General features: G+C 40.9%; 1 protein-coding gene across 11 annotated transcripts in view; it reads left to right on the top strand.

Annotated features, from left to right (window-relative positions):
* The window catches only part of LOC122549160 (neurocalcin-delta), a 266,843-nt gene that overhangs the window by 204,581 nt on the left and 55,067 nt on the right, over positions 1-7,195 (top strand). For 8 of the 11 annotated variants that reach the window (XM_043688506.1, XM_043688505.1, XM_043688502.1 and 5 more), the window contains one exon: positions 4,176-4,339. The exons of the other annotated variants lie outside the window; for them this stretch is intronic. The gene's annotated coding sequence lies outside the window, so the exon portion shown is untranslated. The remainder of the gene's footprint in view (positions 1-4,175; positions 4,340-7,195) is intronic. 11 annotated transcript variants of the gene reach the window in all.

The following is a 7,195-nucleotide window of genomic DNA, read 5'->3' as shown; positions in this document are numbered from 1 at the left end:
CTCTGTCTCTTTCCTCTCTCCTTTCTCTCTCTTTTCTCTCTCTTTCCTCTCTTTCCCCCCGCCCCCACCCCCAATCCTCCCTAATCCATTGGATGTTTGCATTGAAATTGATGTGAGTAAAACCAACCTATTTTGAAGATTTCACCTGCTTTACCATCAGGGCTGCAAACATGGCTGCTTTTCATCCATTTGATTATTTGTACGTCGCCCAGGAGGTTTACCACAGGATATTGGAGTATAGCCTGGAGATTATCAGCTGCTTTGAGTTCACTGTTGAAGAATAATTTGAGAGGTTCTTGCCCGATTAATGGATGCATTGTCATTGCTTAAATGAAAAAACACCATTCTGTGTCTGAAGGAAATTTTGTTTATTTGATCTTTGGTCTAGAGGTTGCCCTGGTGGCTTCAAAAAAATCTTTGCATGCCGTGTTGGTCAGCATACTGTTGGGTGTCCTGGCCTTTCTCTTCCCAGCACTTGCCCTTTGTCTTCTGGAGTTTTTTTTTGTGTATACCTTGAATTATTGTGTATATTATTGACTTCTGGCCTCAGGTTTTTCTACCAGGTAGTGAAGACTACTTATTGTTGCAGGAATCATGTATTTCTGTGTAGTTTGTCATACCATTTCTGATAATAAGAATGCTTGAACCAGATAGTCTGGACATAGCTATCTAGTACAACTGAATTTACTTGATCTCAATATTTTGAAGTTGAGTTGGATGTGTGGAGATTTTACACATTTGATTTGGGGCTGTGCTAGGAATTCTTTTTTCCAGACAGGCTGTTTTAGGGCTGAGACATTGCTATTCATTCTCTTGGGCTTTAGCTTCTTGTGATGTCTTGGTGCTCAGAGGATGCTTATCACCAATTGAACGAGTTGATAATTTGTCCAGCAGGCATCTAGTCTGTGTGGATTGAGTGATACAGCCATCACTTAGATTTTTAACGTGATGAATTAGATAATCCAGGAGATGCCAGCATTTTGATGATGGTTGCTTCCCTGTGGATTTGTATTTGTCTTTCTGACAGAAAACAGTGTAAATTATGAGGCCACACTGAGTTGACATTTGTCAGTAGGAGGACACCATTCATTTGGTTTTTCCAATGCTGTTTTTCCTGATGCTACCTCTTCTGATATTTTGGAGTCATAGCCAACCCTGCCACTAAAGTCATCAGAGGATGATTTTTATTTCTTTTGGGTTGGCAGTGAGGACTTCATCAAGGTCAGAATAGAACTTTTCCTTAATATTGGAGTCAAGGATCAGGGTATAAGCACAGACAATAATGGCATATTGAGCTGGGATGTAAGAGAACTGTCATGAACCTTTGAACTTGGGAGTCGTGGCAGTGCCTGCCCTCTGGGTGGCAAGCCGAACCCTGTGGATCTGAGGAGTGCTATCGGTTTCCATTGGAAGAAATGTCCCCCAACTTGGTTCTTCAGCTATCCCTCTCTCCATGAAGGTGGTCTTACTGAGGGCAACTATGTCAGTTTGGAGTCTTGATAATTCACATATTGGAATTGCACTTCTTCCTCCTGTATGATCATGCGTCAGATTATCCATGAGTGTTATACACCATTTCCAAATTGCAAAATTTTATTGCTTTGATCATGTAGATTATGATCCCCAAAATGTGTGGTTCTTCACAGAGGAGAAAATGGGACAGCCTATTTTTGTGCTTTTCCTAGCCCTTTCCCATTTGGGTGTGAGCAGATAGTGTTCTGAAGAGGACAATCCAGTCACAGAAGCTTCAGCCTAAAGGCACCTCTGTCCAACAACCACCGTGCATTTGTTGCGTGTGTGTAAATTCTTGACTAGGGACTCTCAGCTCTCTCCCAATTGCCTACTTTCCACTGTCACAGTTTTTCAAAAAAGGCACACAACCTTGTGGAACCTTATGTGTTTAGAGTCGGAGTCATAGTCAGAGGGATATACATTAAAGGAAACGAAGCTGCAACTCGTGCATGATTTGTGTGATCCTCATGTATACACTTAATGGTAAGGTCCTAGGGAATGTTGCTGAACAAAGAGACCTTGGAGAGCAGGTTCATAGCTCCTTGAAAGGGGAGTCGCAGGTAGATAGGATAGTGAAGAAAGTGTTTGATATGCTTTCTTTTATTGGTCAGAGTATTGAGTACAGGAGTTGGGAGGTCATGTTGCGGCTGTACAGGACATTGGTTAGGCCACTGTTGGAATATTGCGTGCAATTCTGGTCTCCTTCCTATCGGAAAGATGTTGTGAAACTTGAAAGGGTTCAGAAAAGATTTACAAGGATGTTGCCAGGGTTGGAGGATTTGAGCTACAGGGAGAGGCTGAAGAGGCTGGGGCTGTTTTCCCTGGAGCGTCGGAGGCTGAGGGGTGACCTTATAGAGGTTTACAAAATTATGAGAGGCATGTATAGGATATGTAGACAAAGTCTTTTTCCTGGGGTCGGGGAGTCCAGAACTAGAGGGCAAAGGTTTGGGGTGAGAGGGGAAAGATATAAAAGAGACCTAAAGGGGCAACTTTCTCATGAAGAGGGTGGTACGGATATGGAATGAGCTGCCAGAGGAAGTGGTAGAGGCTGGTACAATTGCAACACTTAAGAGGCATTTGGATGGGTATATGAATAGGAAGGGTTTGGAGGGATAGGGCCGGGTGATTGGGTTGGGATATCTGGTCGGCGTGGACAGGTTGGACCAAAGGGTTTGTTTCCATGCTGTACATCTCTATGACTCTAAATGAGCAGGAGAGGTATCCCAAAGGCCTACCAGAAGCAATGCTTGAAAACATATTGTGACATATGCTTCAAGTTGTTAATTTTTGTCACAACCAAAATTATATTCGCAGAGTATTGATAGAGGTTTCATAGCAAGTCTTCCAATTATTGGGCAGGTTGCCATCAAGATCTGTAACTTTGGATCTGCTATAATGCTGACAGATGTGGGGAATGATTACACAGGACTTGGCAATGGAATTCTGGTAGTAGCCTGTGTGAGACTTTTGTTTATGTGGGTACTATAGGGCATCATCATTGGTCACACGATTTTCACAGGTGACTGATCATTTTTTGGTGAGATGTCAAACCACAATGACTGAGACCATTTGCACAGCCAAAAGAGACACATTGGTTTATGTCAGTTCTGGCTGTTAATTGCTTTTTGGATTGCACTTTGTCTTCACTTTGTCCCAACTGTGCCACCATTGGTGATCCTACCAGGATCAAGGAACTTCTGGTGGCATCATACATGGGATCATTGGAGTGCACCAAACTTTTACCACATCAAGGTGATGCTCAACAAAGGGGTCCAGGTATGGTTAAATAAAGAAAGTTGCAAACTTGGGTATCTGGAGGGCCACTTGGCAAATCTGTAGCCCATTCATTCTGAAGAAATGATCTGTTGCGATGTCTGCTTTCTGTTATGAAAACTGTGGGTGAGGCCACGGGAGATGGGGTCTGATGCTATGAGAATTGAAAGGCCATTTAGCAATAATGTGAGGTGATACTTTGTATCCTGATTTTTCAAAGATATTTGTTTTGAAAAATAATCAGACAGGAACATGTTAATATGTTGCATATCTCTCAAATCAATTCAGACCAAAAAGACACACAGCAGATTGTTTGGCTTGATTTGAAACTTTAGCGAAACTGCCTGTAAAAGGACCATTAATGCTAATGCAGCTGAGCAATTAGGAGCAGAGTTTTATTCTTGAATGCTGTTTATTCTGTTTCCATGGCAAATGATCCCAACAAAATGCATACGAGGGTCAATAGAACTGTAGGAGAAACTGAGTAATTATCTTGTCAGGTTTCATAGCTGGTTATGCTTTATTACCACCAGATTCTGTTGGCCAAAAATCAAAGACAGTAAAGTGGACTTCAGTAAATAATTTGTGCTATTTCTGTTCACTGTTGTCATAAATAGAGGTGAAATGTTAATGTTTTTCTTGGAGATTTGTATTTTACAAGCTCAGATGACACATCATGTATTGTGTTATCATGTAATTTCTTTAGTACTGCACATTCTAATTTTTCCTCATCTCTTTCATGTGGATTTTTTTTAATCACAGTTGCATACTTACCAATCTTCTGTAATCACTGTGTAAATGTTTAGAAGATCAGCTGTCCAAGTATAAATCTATCCATCCTTATTAAAAAGACTGTACTCAAAGGGTATTATCTGTTCATCTCCCTTCAGATGTGATGGAAAACTGAGAGTCAGGACTAGAAAAGACTATTTTGATCTTGCACTCTAGCACCAGAAATGACCACCAAAATAGACAGCTCACTTACCATTTGAAGGACATGAATGACTGGTGAGCAAGACTTACTGTGGAACTGGCACAGACAGAAGTGCATTGGGTGAGTTGATGTTTACATGCTACAGAAACTCACTAGAATAGCTATGCCTTGAAGTGTCAAAGGCATGATGAGATAAACTGAGGTGGTGAAGTTTGGGAGCAGGACATATGTAGTCTTAATGACAGATTATATTGCATTAGAAGCTCTGTTCAGGATTGAATAGGATGCCAAGTTTGCAAAGCAGTCTAGCTTGACAGAGAGATGGAATCAATGTCAGTAGCATCCACCTTATTTAGACATTCATTTTCTAAGGAAGAATGTCTCCTCATTCATTCTACCAGAATATATCACTTCACACTTATTTATACTTTAGTTCATTTGCTGTCACAGGCCAACTTTTGCAAGTATATTAATGGCCTGGTTTTCTGATAGCCAGGTAATCATTTGTAAAAGTTCGATGGGAGTTACTATCCGAACCCTGCAAAAGCCCTGACATAGCAGACTCAGAGGAAATTGCCTGGAATTGCAGCAGAAAATTCTGTTCTAAGAACATAAGAACTAGGGGCAAGAGTGGGCCATTTGGCCCTTTGAGCCTGCTCCACCATTCAATAAGATCATGGCTAATCTTTTCGTGGCCTCAGCTCCATTTATCCATCCTCTCACCATAACCCTTAATTCCTTTATTGTTCAAACAAAATCTATCTTAGCTGTAAAAACATTTACTGAAGTAGCATCAACTATTTCACTGGGCAGGGAATTCCATAAATTCACAAATGTGCTTCCCCTAATTTTGAGGCTATGCCCTCTTGTCCTAGTTTCCCCTGCCAGTGGAAATATCCTCTCTGTGTATATCTTATCTGTTCCCTTCATACTTTTTGTATGTTTCTAAATTCCAATGAATATAATTCTAGTCTATTCAGTCTCTCCTCATAACCCAACCCCCTTTAACTCCGGAATCAACCTGGTGAACCTCCTGTGCACTCCCTGTAGTGCCAACCCTCTCTTTCTGAAGTAAGCAGACTAAAACTGCCTGCAGTACTCCAGGTGTGGCCTCACCAGCATTCTGTACAGCTGCAACATAACCTCCCTGCTTTTAAACTCAATCCTTTTAGCAATGAAGGACAAAATTCTATTTCCTGCCTAATGACCTGTTGTACCTGTCAACCAATCTTCTGTGATTCATGCACAAGAACACGCAGGTCCCTCTGTATAGCAGCATGCTGCAACTTTTTACCATTCAGGTAACAGTTCTTTTTACTGTTATTCCTACTAAAATGGATGGCTTCACATTTATTAACATTGTATTCCATCTGCCAGATCTTTGCCCACTCATTTAAGTATTTCTGTTCTTCTGCAAAGTTTCACAGTCCTCTGCACATTTTGTTCTGCCACTCATCTTAGTGTCATCTGCAAACTTTGACCCACTACATAAGTTCCCCAACTCCAAATTATCAATGTAAATTATGAATAATTGAAGTCCCAACACTGATCCCTGAGGCACATTTTTAGTTACTGATTGCCAACCAAAATAGCACTCATTTATCCCCATTCTTTGCTTAGCAATCCATGCTAATATTTTCCCCGTAATGCCATGCACCTTTATCTTATGCAGCAGCCTTTTGTGCGGCATCTTGTTGAAGGCCTTTTGGAAGCCTAGTCTACTAGGTCTCCATTGTCCACATTTGCTGTTTTCCAATCTGCTGGAACTGCCCCAGAGTTCAGTCAATTTTGAAAAATTACCGCAAGTGCACTTGCTATTTCTCCTGCCACCTCTTTTTTTTAGTATCCTGAGATGCATTCCATCAGGGCGAGGGGACTTGTCTATCCTTAGCTCCATTCGCTTGCCCAACACTACCTCTTCCGTGATAATGATTGTTTCTAGGTCCTCACCTACCTTTGTCTCTTTGTCACTTACTGGCATGTTACTCGTGTCCTCCACTGTGAAGAGCGACACAAAATTCTTACTCAATCCCTCGGCCATTTCATCATATCCCATGACTAAATGCCCCTTCTCATTTTCTAAAGGACCAACGTTTACTTTAGTCACTCTTTTTCATTTTATATATTTATAGAAACCTTTGCTTTCTGTCTTCTGTGCTGTTATTTTTCTCATGTTTGACCTTACTTTTCTTTATAGCTCTTTTTGTGGCTTTCTGTTGCCCTTTAAAGCTTTCCCAATCTTCTAGTTTCCTACTGATCTTGGCCACTTTGTATGCCTTCTCTTTTAATTTGATAGTCTCCCTTATTTCCTTAGACACCCACGGCAGATTACCCCTTTTCTTACAATCCTTCCTTTTCACTGGAATATACTTCTGCTGACCACTTTGAAAAATTGCTTTGAAAATGCTCCACTGCTGATCAACTGTCCCACCATAAAATCTTTGTTTCCAGTGTACTTTAGCCAACTTCTTCCTCATCTGATTTTAGTCTCCCTTGTTCAAGCATAGCACCTGGTATTGGATTTTATCTTGGCACTCTCCATCTGTATTCTAAATTCAACCATACTGTGATCGTTCCTTCCAAGAGGATCCCTAAGCATGAGGTCATTAATTATTCCTGCCTTATTACACAGTTTCAGATCTAGGATAGCTTGCTTTCTCTTGAACATACCGTTCAAGAAAATTATCGCGGATACACTAACCGAACTCCTCCTCAAAGCTACCCAGACTGAGCTGGTTCAATCAATTGACATGTAGATTAAAGTCCCCCATGATAATTGCCATACTATTTTTACAGGAATTAGTTATTCCTTTGTTTATTGCCTGCCCCAGTATGATGTAATTATTTGGTGGCCGATAGATTACACCTATCAGTGACTTCTTTTTAGAATTTCTAATTTCCACCCAAATGGTTTAAATCTTATTCTCCTTAGAACCTATATCATCTCTTAGCACTGTCCTGGTATCGCCCTTGAAT

The sequence above is a fragment of the Chiloscyllium plagiosum genome, chromosome 4 (genome assembly GCF_004010195.1).
Source record: "Chiloscyllium plagiosum isolate BGI_BamShark_2017 chromosome 4, ASM401019v2, whole genome shotgun sequence".
NCBI classification, from domain to species: Eukaryota; Metazoa; Chordata; class Chondrichthyes; order Orectolobiformes; family Hemiscylliidae; genus Chiloscyllium; species Chiloscyllium plagiosum.
The sequence above is the reverse complement of the archived record's forward strand: the minus strand, read 5'-3'. Positions and strand labels throughout refer to the sequence as shown.